Genomic DNA, 25,558 nt, shown 5'->3' with positions numbered 1-25,558 from the left:
ATAAACAATGGTCTCTCAGTTCACAAATACTTAAGTTCTTAAACTATTCAGTTCTCAAACAACAATGTTTGACAAAATTTTGCTTCCAGTTAATTCCACATAAAGTTAACAAATACAACTGCAGTCCTCTTCCCACTCAAACACAAAGAGGGCCATTTCCCGCAAATCATAAAATAAATTTAAGTTCTTAAACCTAGGTACCACTGTGTATGGTTTTATATGTGTACAAGTGATATATATATATATATATATATAGAGAGAGAGAGAGAGAGAGAGAGAGAGACACACACACACACACACACACACACACAGATTATCACACCATTCTCATACCTACCAAAATTAACAATAACTTGTCATCTAATATGTGGCACTTTTTCAAAGAATAGGGTTGAGATCAGGCATGAAACTTTCTTCTTATGGATTAAGGTCCTTATATCTTTCTGGTCGTTCCCGGTCCTCAACTTTTCCAGAGCTCTCTTCCTCTTCCCCTCAATTTTGACTCTTCTCAATTCTCCCTCAGATTTTTAAGTATAGCAGGATTCTGACAACTCTTGTTTTTACGCACGCACATACTCTCCCAGATGAGTGCAGGCAGGCCGCTGGGGCCTCACTGCTGCCGGGCTACTCTTGATTGAATCTCATAGCAGCTGTTTTAAATATTTAGAGCAACTTGAATCCTACTTTAAGTTGGGGACTTTACAGTGTTTGCCTTCCTGAAATAATTCAGTGTCTCTTTTGAAATTACCTGCATCTTCACCCTTTTTTTCTGACTGCTTTTCTCATGGAAGATGACTATTCCAAGAGTACCTTTTCATTCTGTGACACTGATCGATTGAGACCATTAATACTTGCATTTTTTACTTTCTTCACTGGTTCCTTTGTTTCCACTTCTGGACATATGCCAGTCTCTCAATTTTAAAAAGAAATAAAGAAATACAAAAATCCAAGTAGTCCTCTGGCTGTATCCTATCTCTCTTTCTATTACCATCAAAGTTTTTATTTTTCCTCAGTGCGTCACACTCCCTACTTTCTTTTTTACTCATTCTTTTTATTTTCTAGGGTACAATTTTCTAAAATATTAATTGAATCATGCTGTTGTCTTATGCCCAAGCCGTTAGAAACTCCTTATTATCTTTAACCCTTTTGAAATTGAAGAGGTCATACAATCTGGTTTCTACTCTGTTTTCTAAGTAATTTCTCACTATTGTCTTAATAAATTTGTCTACACCTAACACCCAAATTCACTTATTGTTGTCTTATCACATCATTTGTCTCTGGCAGTCTGTAGAGCCAGTGTGCACATACTTAGATGCTGAATTAAACTGAGATTTGCATCCCAGCTCTGTGATGGAGTTGCAGTATGGCTAGGGACTGGTTTGGTTGCTTCTTGTGTAAAATGGGGATGCCAAGGAGTCATACCTTAAAGAGCTATTATGGGTCTCCAGTGGGCCAACACTTGCAGAGCTCTCAGCATACAGCAGGTACTCAGTAGACATTGAATTTTAGTGTTGATGGCCTCTAAGAATATGGTCATATAGTTTTCTATGATCCCTTCACTGGTCGTCTTGTTAGCTCTCAACTAACAAGTGTTGCCATGTACCAACATTCATCTAGCCACTGGCACTGCAGATGAAAAAACCCCTTTGCACCCCCCTGACTCCAGAGGCTCAGGGTTGGAGGAAGCCTGAGGGAGAACTCAGGTGCTCTCAACTCTCTCATCACCTCCTACATGCTGTCCTGGCTTTGGTGCATGCCTGGCCCCTCTGTGACTGGCTTCTATTCCACGGCCTCCCCCCGTGAAATCCAGATGTTCTTTTCACCTTAGTAGCTGCTTCCTCATGATCACCAGGATATTTGAGCTCTTTCTTTAGCAGTAAAGACACAACGCAGAGACTGTTCCTTGTGCATCTTGCACTTGCAGCTTCAGTTCTGAGAACAGTACCTTATAACAAACATGATAAATTTGTGTTGTCCCTGTCATAGTCCAGGCACTGTTCTTGAGCTGGTTAATGATTTTCACCTGCTTTCTTATAGTAAGGAACACCTGTGGTGTCTCGGCTCAATTCCTGGCATACAGTCAAAATGAACATCTTTGTGTTCTACTGCTCTCCTCTTTCAAATTCACATTTTTTTAAAATTTGACCCTAAATTTTAGTATTTCTAACGTGTATTCTCTGTTTCTTTAAGTTGTATTGCATGACACTGGTCCATTTTAGGAAACATTTTTTTCTCAAGTCTTACTGTCATTTCATTAGATAGTACCACAAATTTAAATTCCTTACTTTCTCCATCAAAAATATTTCCCTCAAATGTTATTCTTCCTGTTCTATACATCTTCCACACTGTTGATAGGATCTTCAAGAATTTATGTTACCCACCTGTTTAAAAAGTCCTTTTGAGTCCTAGTTGCAGCTGAGTGAAATGTAAGTCTCAGAACTTGTCACACAAAGAGTTTCACGACTGAGCCCCAAACTGCCTCTTACACACTGTCTCTGTCCATCTGCCTGGACACACTAGGTTTCTGTACTGAGTTTTCACTCCTGCTGGGACATGATGTGGCTCTCTGTCCTGGGCCTCAGGCACAGGCTGTCTTTGGAATGCTCCACACCATTCTCTGTGGGGAAAATTCCTGTACACCCTGTTAAGACACAGAGTTTTCATGTAATACCCAAAGCTGAGTTTGATTCTTTTTGGGAAAGTTTTACACTTTCTTTCTGGGATCTCACAATACATTGTCCACACTTCTGTTGTAATATCTATCAAGTGTAGTATGAATTGTAGGGTTTCAAAAAATTATAAAAATGAGTGGCTAGTTTAAAACTAATGTTGTACACAACTATGTACTGTTTCCTTTACTAAAAGGGAATATGTACAATTTTGCAACCTCTTTTATTTTTCAAAATATAGGATGGACATCATTTTATGTCAGTTCATACATCTCCTCTTCATTCTCTTTACGATTTTAAAGCATAAATATACTACAATTTACTTGTCTGGTATCTTTTTAGTAAACATCTAGTCCTTTCCAAGTTTTATTATTTTAAATTACATACATATATGTATAAGTAGCTTTACAAATAGATTTTTGCTTCTATGATTGAATTTTAGTAGAATAGATTCTTTGATCTATAAATGCTAGATCAAAATCTCTTTCATTTTGATAAGTACTAGCAAGTGCCCTCCAAAAACATTTTAAAAGTGAATACTTCTCCAAACTGTATGTAAACCTGTGTCTCATCCTCAAAATAGAGTTTCATAGGTTGATTCATATAGGCTTGATAAATTTCTTAGCATTATTCTCAGGTATTCAATAATTTTGTGAATTGTTAACATAGGGGTCTTTTAAATTATTTTTTCTAATTTGAAATTAACAATATGTATTGTATTTGATTTTTGGATTTTTGTCTTATATTGACATCTTTTGTTACATTCTTGTTATCTCTCTTAGTTTTTATTTCATTCCTTTGGATTTTTTATGTAGGCAACTACATTTTTTTCCCCAGCATTTAAATTTATTTCTTTTTAAAATTTCTTGTCCAATAAAAGTCATTAGTAAATGCTTAAATTTATCAAATGCTTTTTTGACATTCAAAATAGGCGTATATTTCTTTCCTAATTTTCTAATTTGAAACCATTTTGCCTAAGATTAAAATATCTGTGCTTTCTGGCCAAACTTGCATTGAAGATTCTTTTATATGTGTTTCATTAACCTGATGCTTAACTTCAAATCTTTCCATCTATATTTTCAGCTTAACTTAGTTTCTTGTTTTGTTTTCATTGGTGTATAGTAGGTGCTATGTCTCTGTATTGTGTTCTGAAGACCTAGGTTCAAACTCCAATTCTGGTTCATACTAACAGTGTAGACAAGGCACTTAACATTGTGTCAATTGCTTTATTTGTAAAATGTGGTGTGCCTTCTCAGAGGGCTCATCTAATATCGAATGGGAGAATGTATGTAAAATATTTATTATAATGTGTAAAACATGGAAGGTGTTTAAGGATAGCTCATTTCCTTTTCTTCTTTAAGTGGAAAGCTAGCCTGAATTTTCATCTTGGCAAACTTATCAGAACAATTCAATTTTTTTAAACAAGTCTATAATTCATTCAGAACTGCCACATTCTCCCTACAAAATAAATGCCAGCCTTCTTTTGCTCACTTCCATCAAATAAACATTTGTTGGGCAGTTCATAATTAAAATCTCAGGGAAATTTAATAAAGTATAGATGCCAGGGGTAGTCACAAAGAAATTTTTATTAAAATTATATGTTCTTGTTTTATGTTTTCTACTTTAGTCACATACACATGGATAGAAACACATATACACAGTTGGATTTTTTTATATCTTTTAAAAGATCATGTTCTGAAAGGATAGAATTGATACAGATTTGCTGTCATCAATTCAGCTGTAAGCTTGAGAATTTTATGAGAGTGGTTTAATTGGGAGTTTTTATTTTTGTAAGAGAGAAAGAAATTGAAGTATTAAGAGCTCAAACCTTTTACTAAATTTAAATAGTAATTTTTTCATACACAGCGAGTAAATTCTATTACCTATGTATGAAACTAAATTAATGTCTGAGCAAAACCCTCTGGTGCCATCTCACCGAATGGTTTCAAATAGGAATACAAAGCCCAGAAGAAACGAAGATGAGATAGTAGAAATTGCGACAAGGCTATTTTTGAAATGATGCTCTTAGGAAAAGCTGCTGATTGAAATCAATACCTCAAGACCTGGAATTTGAAAAGACCATTTCTGAGACCTGAGAGGGTCACTGAAGAGAAGTGTCAGTTGATGGTATTCGGGCTGTGCGATTGCTTTCACCAAGGTGCCTCTGTGTTTACTTAAGTGACTTGCGGTAGCTGGTGGCTGAGCATACATTGAGAAAGTCTCCCTTGACTCAGGCTCAGGGGAAAAGGAGACTAGAGGGGACATTGGCTGTGGATTAAATGAGTAAACCCAAAATGTGCTGTATGGGAGGAAATGAATTGAACTGGATTTTCTATTTCATTTCTTCCATGGGAAAAACAGTTTGTTAAGGGGATGGGGTAGAATGTGAACCTTTCAAATATTAGAAAAATTAGTGTTCCTTGAACTTTTTAGTATTCATTTCAGACCAAATCTTATTTAATACATTAAAATGGATTAGAACAAGTTTATTTGCACAGACTTTTGCTAATGTTCCCAGTTTCTTTCAAAGCCCATGGAGTCATTTTATTTGCATTAAGAGTGAGGCTTTGTTTTTGGTGATGTTCTGGGCTGTAGAGTAACACAGAAACTATTCATGCAATTTCAGTATACTTTACATAGAAGTTGCCAGACTACTTAGTCACCCTGAGTGAGATTTGAGACTATTTGGTGGAGTACATGTAGTTTTTAATTAAGCTGTTGGCCTTTTGATTTTTTACCATAGTAGATTTAAAAATTTACAGAGAAATTTGATTTGTCTCTTTCTGTGTGTCTAAATGAGTAAATCACATGTGAGTATCCTTATCATATGTGGTACAACTGAATTACTAATTTTGTGCTGTATTAGTTAGGATTGTTCACTTAAATGAGATTGTCTATATTACAAGTATTCTAAATCCAGCACTTCATTGGGTTCCATCAACTCATAGATGATTGAAAATTCACAAATAGGTCACAGGTATAGGTGACCATATACATAAATGAGGTGAGGATTCCATTCTCTAACCCTACACTGTCACAGGCTGCAGGTGGAGATACATCTTGCAGAACTCTCAACTTGTGGGGCTGGGGATTTAGCTCAGTGGCATAAGCGCTTGCCTTGCAAGCAGGCAGTCGTGAGTTGGATCCCCGATAAAAAGGAAAAAGACCAAAAAAAAAAAAAAAAAAAAAAAACCAAAACCAAAAACAAAAAAAACCTCTCAACTTGTCCAAAAAATTTATCTTTGAAAAGGTGAGTTTAAAATGCTGGAAGAACAGTTTGGAAAGCAGAGCTCCGTCAACAGTTGGCATAGTCATACAAAACCTTATTTTAAAAGGTGAACTTTGTAGTCACTGCCATCACCCTAAGAAATTCTTCCAGTGGAGAAATTGTGAACACAGTGACAGGGCATGAAGTAAGGCAGGATTGGGTGATCAGAAACATTAGAGGAAAACAATCAGCAAAGTGTGTGATTACATCTGTGCGCCAACACCTGAGCCTGTGTTTTGACATTTTTTATATTATGATTACAGCAATGAAAACTGCTTACAACTTGAGGAATGTAGATTTACCTACTAAGTATTTCTAGTTTATCCAAATGTATGCAAAAAAGGAATTCATGGGGTAGAGTGGACATCTAATTGGGGAATTTTGCTGACTTTTCTGCTTTCGGAGTTTTTGTAATCTAAAAGTTCATTAAGTCACATGGTTTAAATATGACCCCAAGAATAAGGTCTTCTAATTTGACCGTTACACTGAACAGAGTCGTTACATCGAACAGAGTACATGTATTTTTAAGTGTCAGAATTCTCAACCATAAAGTGGGGAAAGAAGATTCTCTACTTTGAAGAGTCATTAAAGGATTATAAAAGCAATGCTTCAAAATTTGGAAGTATAGTATCTAGGATATAATTAGCTCATTACTTAAAATGTGGTTTATTATAATAAATATTACATGATAATTTTTAGAATTTATTTGATTGAAGTCTATAATTTATATTTCCAGGTTTTCACTGTAGTTAAAAGAAATATTTATGGATATTTTAAATTCTGGAGTTTTAAAGGATGTTAAAATCCATCAAAAGGATTCTTTGTAAAAATGAAAAAAAGTTGGAATATATATGATAGCTTCATTTTTATTGCAGTTCTTTAGTGGAATTCCAATATTATTCAGCATGTTTTATGTTTACAGAATTATTTAGGGTATAATCAAGAATACCATAATACTGTCTTCATAAATGGGTACTGTTTTAAAAACTGGGCATAATTAGCAGAAAGATATTCATAGTGTAGTTCTGACATTATTATGACTGCAATATAAATTCCACGCGGTGCAGAAGACTCAGAGAAAGAAGCCTACAGATTTATTGAAGCATGATGCATTTGCAATATGGATTGTACTTATCTTTTTATTTGCCACAGACAATGTAAATTAGGGAGATCTGAAGAAGAATTCAAATAATTTAGCATCTGTAGCTTACTATAAAATATGCTGTTCTGATGCCCAGAGAGGAAACAAAAATGTACTGTTTTCTAACTCTACTAATATAATTTGGCTTGGTATCCCAGAAGTAGCCTCCTAGCAATATTGGATGGACAGAGTTAGCCTGCAAGAAAATGGAAGAAATGACATCAGATTGCATCATTACTTCTTCTTCTTCTCAATATGTGAGCCCTCATGTGAGGGCTCTAAAGGACATACTGCTTTTTATTTAAGATGTTACCAAAGAATAAAAGTCTTTAAGAGAGTGAAGTATGTTGTAATTTTTTCTTTAACCCATTTTCTACCTTTATGTAACTGATTCCTCTTTTGCTAAAATCATAACTTTAAGAAATATAACTGAGAAATTGAGCAGTTAGGCTCATGTGGATATCGGATATTTGGTTGGGTGTCTTTAACAGCAATTAACATTCTGAATATATGAAGAACTCCACTGTGATGATAATATGGTGCTAATCCTCACCCTGGCAGTTGACAAGTGGAATAAGGCCTCTTGCAAGCCTGGCAATATGTCGTGCATCATCATGTTTGCTCTTCTCTCAAACCATATTATTCTCATTGAACAGAGAAATAAGCTTGGAGAATTCGAAACTGTTTACCCTAGGTTACTTGGGTCAGTAGTCAGACTTTTCATTTTGTTATTAAGATGCTACATCATAACTTAATGATAGGTAAAGCTGCAGGCATATACCATGGTAATGGGCTTCTGCTTCTGCTCTGGGAAAACCTAGACTGCCATAGAAGCTGTGAGTGCAGGGTCTATAAGCCACAAAACTGACATGATGACTATCAACATTGGGAAGGTCAGAGACTGGCCAGAGAGCTTTCAGGGATGGAATGTTGGTGGGTAAGACAACAAGGAAATTGCATTTGCTTGTGCAGGTGCAGCTTTGAGCTTAGCATGTGTAGCTGCAGCAAGGAGAAGCATTTTGCTTTTGGGAGTAATGATGAAGAAGGCCAATGGAGGATGTCACCTTCCCCTTTCTCTGAGTGGCTAGGTGCATGTACAAGGTGGCCTTCCAAATTTTCTCAATACATAGCAACTGAAATATTTGAGTTAAAGCTGTAGACTCTCTAAGGCTTGAAAGATCACCTTGGTGTTAGCTAGTCTGCTGTCGTACTGAGGCTCCCTCACACCACTCTCTGATCACTCTAATGGGGAAAAAAAGAGTCCTTTTCTTGTTGTACCCATTAAGCAACAAACAACAGCTGGGTGTGTTGATCCAATTATAGCTACCAATTTGCAAGTGGCTCTAAGCAAGCCTGAGGAATCCCATGATGTTCTCTTAGCTGTGCATGTTGAGCTCAGAAAGTGTAAACATGACATCCCTCTGGCCTCCCAGGTTACCATGAGAGCCTAGGCTTAATGCGGAACTGATTTCTTTCTTTGAGCAATAATAGCAAAGCAAGCACTTCAAAAAGACCAATCCATCTCCTCTCTATAAAATGTTAATACCCTTCAGTGTACAAAAAGAAAGAGAACAAGCGCCTCACCCTTTGCATGGCAAACACCAACTGAGAAAGGTAAAAAGAACCAAGAACATTTGAATATCCTCTTTTGCAATCCAACCATTATCCATTTATCCCATACTGCAAGAAAGTGCACCCTCTCTGTAGCTTGTAAACTGGAGCTTTGATTACACTTGGGGCTGGGAAGAACTATAGTGTCCTGCTTGGGCAGCCTCCCATCCCTTGTCAGGAAGTCGCCTGTTCCTGAGCCTTGACCTAATCCTGTATGAAGAAGCCCACTTGCTCTAGTGGAACCAGTACTGGACATTTGGGAGATGCTTTCAAGGTTCACTGGGACATATGCTTATGAAATGCCTGTAGTACTGTCATCTTGTCAGCTCACGCCCCCCTCCTTGTCAGGTTGGCTGATTTTTTTTGAGCACACATTCACTTTCAGAAGGAGGGGAGTTTAGTGAAGAGAGTCAGAGAGAATTTGTAAGCAGTTTCCTTAGTTTTGTTTCTGCTTTTACAGGTCTGAGAGGGTCAGGGACAATTTTTTTTTTTTTTGTCTTGTTTGGTGTCTCAGTATGGGTAACAAGCTGTGTTCCATCAGAAGGTAGGAGGTGCTAGGAGAGGGAGAGAAAGGAGCTCTCATTGCATTGATCTGGATAAACATCTGAAATAAATTACAGATTTGAGGGAGTGTCGGGGTCGCTCCCGGCCGGCAGGAAAGACACACGACAAAGTCTGGCGGTGTGCAACCTTGCCTTTATTTGTCTCCGCGTGGGCCCCGCGAGGCCTCCTCTCTGCCACCAGTCCTTTCTCGCCGGTGGACTTTCTCTATCTCTTTCGTGCTTCTTCCTCGTGGCGGGAGAGGCATTCACTTTTATAGGGTAACAGTGGCCAATCAGTTCAAAGCGCGCGATGCGGGCTGACTGGCTAACATCAGTTGTTGCTAGGCAGACTATCTTACAGAGCGGGTTGTTTAAGTCGCCAGGGCAATCAGGGGGCAGGAAGCAGGCGCCAACTTGGCTCACTCGATGGGAGGGGCAATCTAGCTCAGGCTCCGCTCCCACCCACAGGCCCTACGTCCGCCAAGTAAGGCGACCGGTGTCGGCCGCGGCTCCCAACAAAGGAGAAATACTGTTGGCATATTATGATAATTTCACCCTAGAATCTTTTTGTTTTTTGTTTTTGAGACAGGGTCTCTCCCTGTAGTTTGGGCTGATACTGAACTCACTACATTGCTCAGGCTGGCCTTAAACTCACAGCAATCCTGTTGCCTCACTCTTCCCAGCGCTGGGATTACAAGAGTATGCCACCATGCCTGACTCACTCCAGAATCTTAATGAAGGAAAAAACTTGGGTTTTTACTCTAATACCTCTATTTGTATGATAATAGTAATTAACACTTTTTAAATGCTTACTATGAGACTCTGCTGAGGACTTTCTACATAGTATCTCCTTGGCTCTACACCATACTCCTCTGAAGCAGGTGCTATGGTCATCTCCATTATACAGACCAACAAACTGAGAGTTTGGGATGTGAACTTTTTGCCAGCTAGTGATGGGTTTAAGAATTTAAAAATGGGCTCTGACTCCAAAGTGGGTAGGTGAACCAGAAACTAAGGCCTGGAGCCTACTTAACCCATATTCTAATTCACACAAAACTAGCACACTAAATTTCTTCCTGTGCTTCTGGTGTTGGGGTATATGGGACAGTTTATTGATGACATTAAATAATGTCAGTCATGTATTTTACTAAAAAATAATTTGAATTGAAAAGTTTCTGTTTTTAAAATGTCCCTAGACTATCAGTCCCCTTAAGCATTACAATTGTTTTGAAATGCACAAAGATTAGCCACAATAGCAGTATGCAGGTGTATGTGTGTGTGTGTGTGTGTGTGTGTGTGTGTGTGTGTGACAGAGACAGAGAAAGTATTAGACAAATAGACCAAAGAAATGTGACTAAATGTGGGAGAGGTTAGCTCTGTGTGGGCGTGGCTGGGAGAGGTTAGCAATCGGGTTAATTTTAGAGTGTTGGTTTTTTGAGGATGGTGGAGGTGAGAAATAAGCTTGAGGTCTATGCAGTGAGGCTTTAAAGGTCAGGACCAGCTTCTGATGCTTCATCCTGCTTATAGAGCAGTATGCTCTATCTAATCAGCAATTCATGCTTATCATTTTGTTTTTGGGGAAACAGGTGATACCACTGCCTTATCAGAATTTGTCTTTTAGTGAGAACTAGTTCATCCTTTTCTTTGCACTGACCAATTTAATGTGTTCTGAAAATACGTAAATATTCTAGAAACACAGTAAATGAAAAAAATGAGTGAGAGGAATATTCAGAAAGATCTTGATGTAAGATATATATATATATATGGTTATATTACTAATTCTATTAGTTCTTGGGAGAAACCAGTTAATACTCATATGATTAGATCAATTTTGCATGTCTATATCTGGTAATCTAAGCAACTTTTTTGCGGATAACTAGATGCAATATTACAATCATTGTTAAATTCCTACTGTCTTGTTTTGAAAGCTTATGTATTGTTTTGGATTTTTTGCTTTTTGTTTTTCTTTTCTGTTTTTTTCCTCTTTAAAATAAAAAAAAATATAAAGATCTCAGTGCAGTGCAGGTTTTATGGACAAAGTGCTCCTTAAAAAGGTCTGGGTCTGCGAAATTAGTTTCTTCACAGAACCTGAGCTAGTATTTAGGTTATTTTTACAACAATAGAAAAATACTTGCCCTTGATCTTATCTAACTCAGTAAGAGCATATGAAGTTTAATCAGAATAACCGAGTGAATGTTTAAACTTTAAAAATTGTCACAGTGTAGAACATATTGCCATTGATCTTGCTCACTTACTCACTCTCATTTCAAACACACTTATCTCACTGTTCTTACCACTTTCTAAGCAGTTCTGGAAGTTCTCTTTATTGCTGTCTTTGTGAGGCGTGATAAAAACTATGACGAATGCTGCTTGGGTGCCAACCAGTGAAAAGTGAGGCTCTTAAAAATGTTTTGGGGTCATTATCCAGCTTATTCACTGCATCTGGCACTATGTAACTTCTGGCTCTTTTTCAAATTCAAAATGACTATGAAAGATTTATGTTTTGATTCCATTCAGGACACCAAGGCAGCCACAACAGCTCAACTACAGACTCTTAGGAAAGAAGACTTCCAGAACCACTTCAGAAAGTGGCAAGAAGAATGGGATAAGTGTGTGGGCCATAGTATTTTAGGGGTGACTGATGAATAACGATGCATTTTTGGATAATAAATTTTAAAAAATTTTAAATGTTCATTATAATTTTTAATCACACCTTGCATATTAAAATATTTGAGCCTAGAATTTTTTGTAAGGACAATTCATAAAGAAAAGAGAAGTGAGTTTTTTAAGTGTGCTTATAAACAGCAGAAAAATATTCTATGGTATTGATAACTGAGGAAGATCACCATTCACAAGGTAGTTTTGGAAAGAGGAGTATGGATAATAATAATAAAATTTAAATCAGTAGTCGCTAACATGCCCAAAATAATGAGAAGTTTTCACAGTCATTTTAATCCTGATCTTGTTGAATCTCTCAAGAATTCCCATTATAGTAAATGGGCAGACTTCCTCATCTGTATTTTATAAATAAGAAAACAAGAGAGAAGTGATATGATTTTCTGAATGCTCCACTTCTAAGTGAAAAATTCAGGACCTAAATATGTATCATTTAGTTTAAATTCATGGATCATCTATGTGCTAGTTCAGGATGAATTTCCATACAAACTAAATTACAAGTGATTGACTCGAACTATTTTCCAGGACCCAGAACATATTTCTGAGCTCATTAATAACTGTGCCTTATTTTTTGGTGGGAATATTTTTCTTTTTTTAGAATAATGATTTTTTGATCTAGATATTCATGTTCACTGTAGAAGTTTAAATAGAAAGAAAACATTTTGAAATTTTTATAATTCCATCATCTAGAATTTAAAAATAGCAATGCTTAAAAATTTTGATAGATATTCTTTTCTTCTTCCTTCCACTCTTCCTCCTTCTGTACCTTCTCCTCCAAGCTCTCTCTTTTCTTTCTTTCACCCTCTCCCTATTCCTCTCTCCCCCTTGCTCCTTTTCCCACTCACTCATCTTCTTCTTCCCTCTGTAAATACTGTTTGGTTTATGTTCTTTGTGAGCATCTTCTTATAATAAACAGATATATCTGCCTGAAGGTCAATTAATGCTATCAATAACTCTTGTGAAGGGAAAGGTGAGATGTTTATGTAACATGAAAAATGTAGTAGATGTGGATGAAGATTCTGCTCAATCAGGTTAGTTGCTACTCGTGATTAGTAAGAAGAGAGCAAGATGTTTTTTTTGTAGTCCCAAACTGAGATATATAACACTTAACACACAACCCTAAGACACAATGGTGGGGCCGATGAATCTGCAGTGTATGCTGGTGAGTTTCTTCTCTCCACACACTGAAGTTCAGAGTGTTCAGCTTGCCTTTTTTACTTTAAAAAATTGTCACCCAAGTGTTGGAAGTTACTCAGTGAAGCCATCTGTTGTAATCTAATTGGTCTGCTCTTGGAGAACACCAGAGTTTCTCTTTACTTTACTTTACTTTTCTTTTTTGTACCTGGAATTGAACTCAGGACCCTGAATTTGCCAAGCAGGTGCCTGTACTGCTGAGTTATATCTTTGGCATAGACTGATTTCACTTTTCACGGTTCTGTGTAGGTACAGCTGACTGAAGATGTGGTGTGCAGTAAGGGCTTGATCCCTGGTTCATAGACTGCTATCTTCTTTTTTTTTTTTTTTTTTGTCTTTTTCATTTCGTCTTTTTCATTTTTATCGGTACCAGGGATCGAACTCACGACTGCCTGCTTGCAAGGCAGGCGCTTATGCCGCTGAGCTAAATCCCCAGCCCCAGACTGCTATCTTCTCATTGTTGCCTCAGTAATGGAATGGCCAGGGAACTCTCTGAGATCCCATGCTTAACTTTGTCAACTGCTAAGACCCTCACATTAGAAATTAGTTTCAATACATGAGTTTTGAGGAGACACACACACAGAGCATAGTAATCATCTTTAAATATCACTAAAATCTCAAATATATGTCTTCTTAGAAGTTGAAATTATGAGGAAATTAAGAATTATTGAGATTAAGGTATTTTGGGAAGGATATTACTAGTAAAGGTTGGGGAATGTATTCATTTTCTATTGCTGTGTAGTAAATGATCACAAAAGTGCAACTCAAAGCAGTAACCCATTATCTGATCCCAGGTCTGTAGGTTAGAAATCTGGGCAGAGGGACTGGGGATTTAGCTCAGTGGCATAAGCACCTGCCTTGCAAGCAGGCTGTTGTGAGTTTGATCCCCGGTACTGATAAAAAGTTAAAAAAAAAAAAAAAAAAAAAAAAAAAAAAAAAAAAAAGAGAAATCTGGGCAGGCAGGCACAGCTCTGGGCCTCATAAGATTATAGTCAAGGTATTGGCTAGTTTGTGCACTTATCTGCAAGGTCTAGGAGAAGTCTGCTTCTAAACTGTTTCAGGTTTTTGGTCAAATTCATTCCTTGTAGTTGCAAGACTGAAGTTCCTGTTTCTTTTTCTTTTTTTTTTTTTTCCTCATCCAAAAATTCAAAGGTTCCTGTTTCTTAGTGCTAGCTGCAGACAAGAGTTTCTGTCTGCTTCTAGTCTGCCCTCATTCTTTGGCAGGCTGTTTGCTCCATCTTTAAAACAGCATCAGTTTAGCATGTGCTTCAAATTTCTGACTTCTTCTGCCAGCCAGAGAAAATTCTGTTTTTAATGGGCTCATTTGATTGTGTTAGGCTCATCAAAACCTCCATTGCTTAAGATCCACTGTCTTAGGAATCTATGAAAATTCCTTCACAGCAGTAGGTAGATTAGTATTTGAATAACCAGAGAAAAGAGATCCTGATATTAGGTGAATACCTTTAATTCTGCCTCTTGTTGGGAGATTAAATAGCACCATTTTTGGAAAACACCAAATCAAGCCTTAGATCTCTTTTGTACTTTTACTCAGAGAAGTTGAGAAAGGCTTTTGTTTTAGGGTAGGTACTTCTATCACCATATGAAAGTAGTTGATTGCACAATCAGAAGGAAGAAAGATGAAGCCTCAAATCTGTCTGTGTGCTTCAGAAGGCCATGTGCTTAAGTTACTGCAGTCACGACTTGGTATTGTATTTTATGCCTATCTTTAATGAAAGACAAGGCTTATGGACTGTAAGATGAAAGCCATCTGCAATGTTTTGTGTACAATTGACTCATGTTTGAGAAACAATGTATTGATCCACCTAGTGGAGTTAACAACTTAGAACAGTGTGTGCAAAAGCCAAAGATACTACTTGAAAGAATTTCCATGTTCAGGCATAGGGGCAAACTACTGGCTTGCAATACCATTGGTTATTTTTCTATATACAAATAACATGAAAAATATTCAAAACATTACATTGTTAGTTTCAAGTAGTTTAGTTGAAGTTTCAAGTAGTTTAGTTGAAACAAGTAGTTTAGTTAGGGCCTAGTACTGTTTAAGAGCTAAAATCTGAGGTCAGGTTCTCTGTATTAAAATGCCAACTTTGTTTCAATCTACTACCAGAACCTTGGGCAAAATATTTAACTTTCTGCATCTCTATTACGCCACCTATAAAATGGACATAATCGAATCTTCCTTAAAACATTCAGAAGGAAGTCTTCACTTCCACCTCTCACAGATATCCAGCACTCAGAATACGATAGCTAATGATTTCTTTTCATAAAGTTTAGAAAGTGTGGCTCTGTTTCATATTGTGGCTCTATTAGTACCTGTGCTCTTTGTGTCAGGGGTAACTAGTAAGAATAATTCTTTTTACCGAGGAAACTGTAGTGCTCCAGGATGCATGTTCCCTCTTTTTTTTTTTTTGGAATGGAACAAGATTATATTTTCTAACTCCTTTATATCTAGGTGGGGCTGTATGATTCTAGTCCAGACAATGAAATGTGGTAGAAATAAAGTAAGCTATTTTTTTGGACCTAGTCCCTACATCTTTTGTACTTTCCTGAACTATCTCTTTGCAGACTGGATGCAGAGGACCCAGAAATGGACCTCAAGGCCATAGAAATAGAGAAGGTACTAAATAATTAGTTCATCCAGGTCCCACACTAATAAGTAGAACTACTTCCACATTCTGACCAATAAAATGGATGAGAAATAGTGTGTGTGTGTGTGTGTGTGTGTGTGTGTGTGTGTGTGTGTTAATCTCACTGGTATCTATGGGTTCTAACATTACTTACCCTGACTAAAACAATATAAGTGCTTATTTTTACCAGCACAGAAATGACTCAAAATACTGATAGCTAACATTTATTGATAAATACTGCAGAGAAACTAAATCAGTTGATCAAGGTTGAAACTAAGTCAGTTGATCAAGATTACCAGCTAGTGAGTAATGGAACCAGAATCAAAGTCTGGACAAAATAACTTTGAAGCTCATATACTTAAACATTTTACTCTAATGTTGGTATATGAAATATAGCTTTTTATCATTATTTTGGCAATATAAAGGCAGACTACTGGGTTGAAGTGAACTTCAGCTAAGTTTTTTACTTAAGCATCGTTAAAAATATCTTATGAAAATAGCTACAGCAGCAGTAACTTTTACAGCTGAAAATAGTTTTTAGATCATTGAGTGCTTACTGAGCAGTTATGACAATGTAAATAGTTGTTTTGATTTAGGTCTAGAATGTCCTCCAACAGGCTAATGTGCTGAGGAGGTGAGCTTTTGGAAAATGATTGGAACATGGGGGAACTGTCGATTAACCCATCAAAGTGTCCAGAGCTGAGCATACTGTTAGGAGGCAGCGTCGGTAGGAAGAATGGATCACAGGGAGCATGACTTGGGAGAGACTGTCTCTCTTTCTGACCCTCCCTTTACTTTCTGCGTTCTGGCTGCTGTGAGGTAAACAGCTTTCCTCTGTCATATATGCTCTTTCTGACTTGCAGCCAGTCAACCACAGATTGAAAACTGTGAGTCACAAGAAACCTCTCCTCCTTTACTTTGTAGGTGTTCAGTACTGTGTCTCAGCAACAAGAAAAATAACTAAGACAATGAATTACCACATGTCAAATCTATTTATATTGACCAAAATACTTCAATTTAGAACAGTATCTCAGACAGATCTAATCCACTTTTTTGCTTTTGACTTGTAAGGATTACTGTTTATTCTCATTAGTCCGTATCATCCATATTTCTCTCCACATTTCAGTTATCTGAGAAGAAAGGCCTTTGAAATTCCAAGATTCCAGTTGTGATAGTAGAAATAGCCTGTGTGAATTTGGGTGGGGGGTTAGCAGAAGTAGCAAAAGGGGATAGCCATTCTACAGAAAAAAAAATGCATCCTTCTATATTTTTAGACTATGAGAATTCTTTGTGTGTGTGTTTCTTGTTTGTTTAGCCTCCTGAAGATCATTATTTATTGCCTAAGTAAAATACACACACTAAAACACCAGTGTCCTTCAGGAATTTTGAGTATGACTGTACATGGTCTTCATAGAAAAACCATCTTTAAAGTGTTAAAAAAGAAGGCTTTAAAACAAGCTAAATTAGAAACAAAAATATATGAAGACTCTGGAACCTATATGTATAGAAATAGTTTTGGGGGGCATATGTTCTTCTTTGTAATACAAATGTGTCGAAAGAACAAATATCTGAGAAATCAACTACAAAGAATACCGTGCAAGTTAATGCATATCAAATCATTCAATCATAAGAAAAATTTGGAATAACCAGCAGTGGGTCCAGCCAGACCCTTTCTCTGCAGTGGCGATAAAATCCCAGATGCTGTGCCAGCCATGTGTGTGGAGGCTCCAGAATAGAGGCACCTCTGGGATATGTGTGCATGGGGAGAAGGTAAAGACCAGACCAACTTTTTGATTTGAAAGCCTTGCACAGCCTATTTGGAATGCTAATGGATTGTGCTTTTTGTTGGTACAGAATGCTGATCTTTCTTCAAAGTAGGAAATTCTTCCTTCTCTCCTCCATGTTCAAATTTCCAGTAGTAATTCTCTACCAAATTCTATCAGTCAACTCCTTGCAGATTAATTTTTACACTAATTTAGGGAATATCCACCACAATCTAAGGAACATAAAGACATAGCAAAGAAAGGAGATTAAGCTATTCTCCTTTTCTAGAAGAAAGACAATCTACTATGAGGCCAGCATCCTGCCACTTATTGCAGTAATTCAGCTGGGGAGGAACCTGGAATCTAGAAGGTTCTGCCGGAAGAAGAGAAAGTTGGTGCCATAAAAATGCAAGACTGTATTTTTGATGTAATAAAATGTGTCAAGTGATTATAAACAAATGCAATGACACTGGTAATATTGTACTTTGTAAGTTAACTGTTAAATATATATCTAGATTGAATTATTCTATAGAATGTGTTCTAAAACCAAAAGAGGAAAACAAACAAACATAAAAAGAAAGCAGACCAAGATAAAAGGGAATAACATGAGAAAGTGCTCCAAGAATTACTCAGGAATCCTTTGGAAGAGAAGGGTCCAAGGGAGAGGAAAATGTGGTGCTAGTTAATGTGATCTTGTCTGGGCAAGGCTGCAACGTGGAATTCCTGAGCATGTAATGGACCTTCCCTTAATTATATGGAAATGTCAGTATCAGCTGTGGTTTAGACTTCAGTTATAATATATTAATTTATATATAGAACACATATTGCAAACAGTGGAAGCTGATTTTTAATCTGCTAGAGTGTCAAAGGGAACTGTGTTAACTACCAGTTTCACACATCTTCAGCTGAATGATAAATGGTGCTAAATAATGTTGAGTCTGCAGCAGAATGAGATCCTCAGGGGCCTCCCACACCATTCAGGGAAAGAAAGTCTATTCCATGTAGTGCATTGAATGTAATTTTTTGCATTCATGTCTTTGAAAACTGCTAAGCCACATAGAGTACATTCAATAACCAGAGTATTTTAGTGAACAAGACTAACTTTATTTACTAATTTTTTTATTAGGCTCTGGATAGTTTATTCTCAATGAATCCTTGAGTTTCTCTGACTCATATTCCTTCTTGTTTTGAAGGAGAGCTTTTTGAGATAGGTATTGTATCTGTGAATAATGCAGAGACTCATTTTCTGAGGATCAGAGAGGAAAGTGTATTTTAGGGCTTTCTCACTGTGCATTCTTCACCCTCAAATTCCAGTCAAGTTTTTCCTTAGGAAGCTCTGTGATAATCATATGCAAATTTCTGCTCCTACCAGGTGCCTTTATTCAGTTTTGTGGGTCTTTCCTTTTTTTTCCCTCGAGTCCTAGCATCTCTTAAACTCTCAACTACTTTTTCTACCCCAATTGTTGGAACTTCTGTTGCCTTCACTGTTCAGCACGTGAGACTGTACATCAAAGAGAAGATACTTCTCTGAAAAGCACTGTGTTCATTGACAGCATCTATACTATTTGGGAGCATTTTGAACCTTTTCATGGTGAACCCACACAAGTCAACTGGAAGTGTACATGGGAGCGGCAACAGTGACAACGATTTTGAAAGGGACAGAGAACTATACAGTAACTACACAGGGATTATGAGAACTTCTCTGTCTTCCAACTAAAGATAGAGAGAAGCTGATACTCAAGTGTCTACTAATGGATGGATGCTAAAAGGCTGGTATAGCACCAGACCTGAGTGGTGTACATAACAATTCTCTAACCATATGCTCCCAGTTTGAGAAATTGTTAGATCCTACAGTGCTGATCAGCCTAGGCCCCAAGCTTCTATCACATAACTGAAACATTTTATTTTTCATGGAAATCTTATATCACTTCCAGATTTTAAACCTTTTTCCATTTTACTGAAAATTCTTGGTTGACTTGTTGGCAGATCAAACACTTTTCTTAAGTGCACATATTTAAAAATTAACTGTCCTTTAACGTCAGTGAACAAAACCTGGTTGGCAAGCTTTTACCCAACAGAAAATCTTTTAATTCTTCTTCAGTTCTTATGAACCAAGGAAAAAAATTTAATTCCCAGAATCTGTGCATTGAGTGTCTCTCTATATAAGGTACAAAGCATATGTGCTTCATTATCTTTAGAAACAATATTTTTTTCATCTTTTGAATTACTGGTGAATTTTGTGCTTTGTAACTTTTGCTGCTGTGCTGATGTAAATTGCACTTTTGAGTTTGAGTATATTTGTTTTGTCTCATGAGGTAAGCAGGCGAGGAGATGTTGGGTTGTATGGGTTGTATATGACTGTGCAGTTCTCTGCAACTCGAGTGTACCCCTCTTTTGGACACTGGCTTGGACATGCTGGTAACACTGAGGTTTTCAATGGAACTCTTTTAGTTGAAAATATGGCTTTCCATTTTCTAGCTGTGCGACATTTGAAAGTTTTCTCACCATCGCCAAGTCTCAATTGTGACACTTGTGAAGTGGAGATGAAAGTAATACATTATTCTAGGGTTGTTGGGTTAGTTGAGTTATTGAGAATAAAACTTAGAATAGTGTCTCAGGAAATGTTTTCAATTACATTGGAATATATCTGAGAGATTATCTTAATAGTGTTTTCCTTATTGAAAAATTACTCCATGTTACTATTAATTTGTTACTCAGGCCTTACCATTATTAGTGCTAATAATGGCCTTTGTCAGTCTTTGTATATCAAATTGCTAAAGCACATCCCTGACATCTGTAATGGATACTTTGGACTCCTTTAGTCTGTGAGTTATTCTGATTCTTTGGAAATTGTTCCATCGGCTCCATAGAGTTGGCCCTTGGAGGTCACCTTTATATGCATCTATCTGGTGTCTTTGGCTAAGGTTTTCAGGGCACATGACCTAAGGTGAACCAATCATAGTATTTCAACAATTTGATTTGGGATTGAGACCTTTATTACTGCATGTGGCTAGAACTGCTACCATGTACCATATATACCTGGAAGTCATGAGGCTATCATACTGAGCCATGATTACACAGAAATAGAGAAAGTCTATGTACAGAAGGAGAAAAGAATGAAGCAAAAAACAGAAGCCAAGATATGATTTGGAGGCATTCAGAGATAACTTCCCTCCAGGTTTCTTGATTTCTTGGTATTTCTAGTTCATTCTTGCCTTTTCGTTATATGAAGCATTCTACATCTGCTGAATTCTCCACTTTTACTTTAGGCATCTAGTCACAACCAAGACTTCTGGTTCTTATCAACTATAGCCATATTAAGAACACAAGTCCATTAACATTCATCCACAGGCCCTCCCATTTACACTGGCCTTCTATCTCTCTTTCTGCGTAGCTTTTGTGCAGTGCAAGTTGATCTCCATGTATTCCAAACTTTTTATTTTTATTTGGCACTTAGAGTACAGAATATTTTCATCTACATTAATTATAAAAAATTTGAATTTACCTAATTTTATATTTGTACTATATGTAAGAAATGGTACTTGATTAAAATATTTTGTAAGGTGTCCCAAGTCCTGTGAAGGAGATTTAAAATGGTTTGTTCATATAGAGTATGAGAAATAAACTGGGTATAATGCTTTTTTTTTTCTTTATGGACCTCCCATAATAGGTGGTGGCTGCAGGAAGACTTGGAGGAAGGTGCTCAGCCAGGAGGCAAGGACCATAATTTTGCAAGCCATAGTCTTGCAGAGAGCTGGGTCAGGGCATGAGGGCCAGGCCACCTGCTCCTCAGGGTGCTCCTCCTCCACTTTGCTACAGCCTCTCCAGCATGCTAAAACCCCCATCCACTGTTTCTAAGCTGGTGTAATTCTGATATCAATTAAAGTTGACCCTCTGAGCTGAGGAATTCCTATTTTGGTCCAATCCAGAACTTGGACCCTGAGGGTAATTTACAGTAGAATTTCCAAAGTGTTCTCCTTATAACTCTTGTTTTCTAGGAATGGTAATGGTGTAATGAGTCATAAAAGATTTCATGTTCTAATATGGTGTGAACTACTCAATTTAAATAGAGTTGAGCTCTTTCATTTATTGAATGGATTTTCAGAAGAGATTATGTAATAGTAAACATTAAATTCTTCAATGCTGTAGTAATTCCTAACATAATTGACTGTGGAATCTTCTTTCTGTAGAGAATGTCTTTGGGGACTAATGTTCTATAGAACATGTTTTGAGTATACTGGCATGAGTACTGGAGGAAGGCTGATGTTACCTGCTGTCACTTGATTTGCTATGTTATTGCTTGCACTGCATATAGTTTCTAAATTTATAAATGGTGCTAATTCCCTTTCGGAATAGGAAAGTTGTTTTTCTTTGCCCTCAATGGGATCAGCTTTTAGGCTATAATGGAACAATTGTATTAATGGCATTAAAAGAAAACTTTCTCTGCTCACATAATTTCTGATATCAAAATCTGTGGATTTTGAGGCACATCAAGAAATTCTCCATTTCTCTGTGGAAACCAACTGAGTATTGTATAATTCAATTCAGTTCTGACACTGTAGACCTGGAATTAGTATCAGCTTCCATAAATTAAAAGGCTCAGTACCGCAGACTGTCCCTACTTCAGCTGCCAGTTGTAAGACTTAGATTCCCATCACTTCGGACTGACTAGCTGTAAAGTGTGTGTGGGGGGTCACCTTCTTCATATTCCATAATTACCTAGAATGTCTTTCAAGCTTCAAAAAAGCACTTTATTTACATTTACCTGTTTATTATAAAGGATACAACATAACAGTCAAATGGAATAGATGACCAGGGCAAAGGATGTACACAAGAGATACACTCTAACTTGTTTTTTTTAGCATAAAGTTGGATGTGAGCAAAAGGAGCAGCACAGTACAAATAACAGTATAACTTCTGTCATTTAGGAAATTCCAAGGGATTTTGGAGTTCTGTGCTTGAAATTGGAGCACTGAGGAAGATTAAGTATATTTTTATGTTATACCACAAACACATTTTGAGGCATATAGGTGGCCTGTACTACACTGAAAACTCCTTGAAGTGTCTTATTTATCTTTACCTCTCTAGTACAAGTCAATTTCTATCATATTGGTTACATAGTCATTAATTTCTTGAAGACAGAATTAAATATTTACACCAATACTTAGATTTAGACAATTTTAGTTAAGAAACTGCATATTCTTTTTCCACCAATACAATCTTTTAAAACTCTTATTTGAATACAACAAAGGTATTATTGAACTGGCTCCATCAACTTACACAATTTAAATTCTAGAAAATAAATCACCAGCCAGTGTTTCAATTTTTATTTCTTTCAAATTTAGCAGAATATCATTTATTCCCTTGTTAAAGGAAAGAATAATAAATCAAGATTTTCATTATATACTAATAAGAGGGTTTTAAGTAACAACATCAGTACAATTCAATTAAAACCACAAGAATGTGATGCAGATAAGTTTATTGTAAGACTGAGTCTGGCAGTATGAAAATGAGCTGTGTAAAGTTAAGATGCTTTAGATTACATGAGTATTCATACTCATAATGTATATAACATGCATTGCATTTTAATTTATGGGTTTAAAAGAACAGTGATTAAGTAGGAGAGAGAAGAGCTTTTTAAACACTTTCTGGAGATTAATTTCGATTCTTCGCTGTCACATCTTCAATTATTCTTTCTCTTCAAATACTTGTTCTCTTTCTTTGAGTTTTCCTGGTACAGGTGGCTGCCATTTGTAGAGCTATCAATTTTGCTGCTCCCTTTTAAGGCGGCTATTATTTATGCTAGCCCTGCTTATCCTTTTTTGATCCATTTAGACAAGAACAGCTACAAAACTTTTTAAATAGCTTAAGAAAAAGGTTAACTGTAAGGACCACATGTTATTATGCATTGTTCCAAATACCATGCTTTAGTTGGCTCTGGTACAACTCTCAGTGATTGGGAATTTAACACACTTTTAATTTGAGTCATTCCTTTAGATGCCAGAAATGTAAGGATCTGAACCACTGCAGCAGTGGAATGGCCCATAAGGCTACTCCACGAAGTGGCTGCAAACATAAGCTCGGTCAGAGAAAAGTTTTTTCATCTCTGAAAAAGTGTAAAAACTTGTGTTGTTTTCTTTCTGTTAATTGCTTTGCATATTTTTCTCTTTCAAATTTTTTGGTTCAGAGTTTATATGTTAGAATCAACGCCAGGTTTTGTAGTCTGTTAAACCATAAATTTTCACTCCTTGTCTTGGTACTGAAAGAGACTACTTAGCCATTCACAATTTTCCATGGGATGTTCTCCAGATGTGTGCCATCTGAAGCTTCCTAATTCCTTTCTCTAGTGGACTAAGCTGGCTTCTTGTTGAGGAAACAAAGAACTGGAAAATATATACATCAATGTTAAAGCATGCAGGTCCTCAGACAATGCTCTGATGCCTTCACACTTCCACTGAGTCCATTGACGCCTGCTAACAATGCCCCTACTGTGGTGAGCAAGTGCTGCTGTTGTGCTAACTCTCCTTTGTGGATAATTTTATGCTAATCCTTGAATTGTTCAAGGAGTCTTTAACAGTCAGCTGCCTTTTTCTGTCTTTTGAGGTATCAAATAATGTTACAACATGGAAATCCCATAGATGTAATTGTGTCTTTGTGCAATTCTGCCTATTGGGTTTTCTACTATGTTATATGTTCACGATGTGGTTCTTTCTAGTCTATCATGAAATACTGAGGGAGTCTCACTTCCAAAGTAGTCCACAGGAGATGGCCATTAAGACAATGTTACCTCTAATCCAATTTCCCATAATCTGAAACTATGCAAAAGTAAATGTTGTACCTATAGCTAAACCCAGTCTTTTGAATACCAAACCAAGACTCATAATGTATTATCTTAACTATCTTAGGAGAGATTGATTGTTTGCAAAATATCTTTGGGTTGCCATTAGTTAAGGTTTAATCCTTTAGAAATATTCAGTGCTCAGGCCTATTCAAGCATGCTGAGAAACAGCTCATTGCAGCAGCTTGGCTGGTCTGCATGATTGCTTGTGTACTTAGACTCCACTTATTTTGTTCAGGTTCACGATCAGGCGAGACAGCACTGTCAATTCAAAGAGACATTCTTTTTTCAAACTATTGATCGCCATTACTCTTGCAAATCCTTTAGTATTGGCTCTCAGGATTACTATAATACTATAATCATTCTGTTAAGGATTCAGATTTGTGGTGGGCGAAAAGATGGGAATATCAAAAGGATTGAAATGCCCTTGAAGCAATCAATTTTTGTTTATCAAATACAAATGCTGAGAAGCTGCTTTTGGCTAATAATTTATAACTGAATTAGTGACATATGGCTCTCTTTAGACCTTTTTCTTTGGATTGTTTCCTTCCTCTTAAATGATTTGATTTTATATTCTTGGAAGTGAATTTAAATTGCGTACCGTTCTACACAAGAATGCTTTGGGGAGTGAAATGCGTGTTTCATTTGCTTTCAAACTTCAGAGGCATTAGAAATCTTTCTTTGTGCTTTAAAGGAAAAGGTTACATCCGTTCTACTTCTTTTGGTAATATAGAAATGTAAAATGTGTTGTTTACATGCACCATTTTCTCATGAGGATTTCAACCATTATGTACTGCAAACATGTACCAATAAATACCTAGAAAATGTTATCATGGTTTGTGTCCTTAACAATCTTGTAAAAACTTCCACCAACAAAAAGTTACTAGTGCCGAGGATTTAGTTCAGTGGCACAAGCACCTGCCTAAAAGTGCAAGGTCCTGAGTTCAATCCCTGTTACAACCAAACCAAACCAAACCAAACCAAACCAAAACCAAACCAAACGTTACTAGTAAAAGTAAGAATACCCTGATATAGCTTGCTTGCACACAAAACAATTCCAGCTTACAAAAGTTTATTAATACATAATAACCAAATGATATTAAAACCAGGAAACGTTTTTCTTTGGTTTTAATAATGTACAAGTATTGTTAACATGTATAATTACTGAACAGTTTAAAAGACATAAAGACTTTACAGTTCATTGTCTCATT

The sequence above is a fragment of the Cavia porcellus genome, unplaced genomic scaffold (assembly GCF_034190915.1).
Source record: "Cavia porcellus strain 051 isolate PalLab524CR breed Dunkin Hartley unplaced genomic scaffold, mCavPor4.1 scaffold_7, whole genome shotgun sequence".
Taxonomy (NCBI): Eukaryota; Metazoa; Chordata; class Mammalia; order Rodentia; family Caviidae; genus Cavia; species Cavia porcellus.
The sequence above is the reverse complement of the archived record's forward strand: the minus strand, read 5'-3'. Positions refer to the sequence as shown.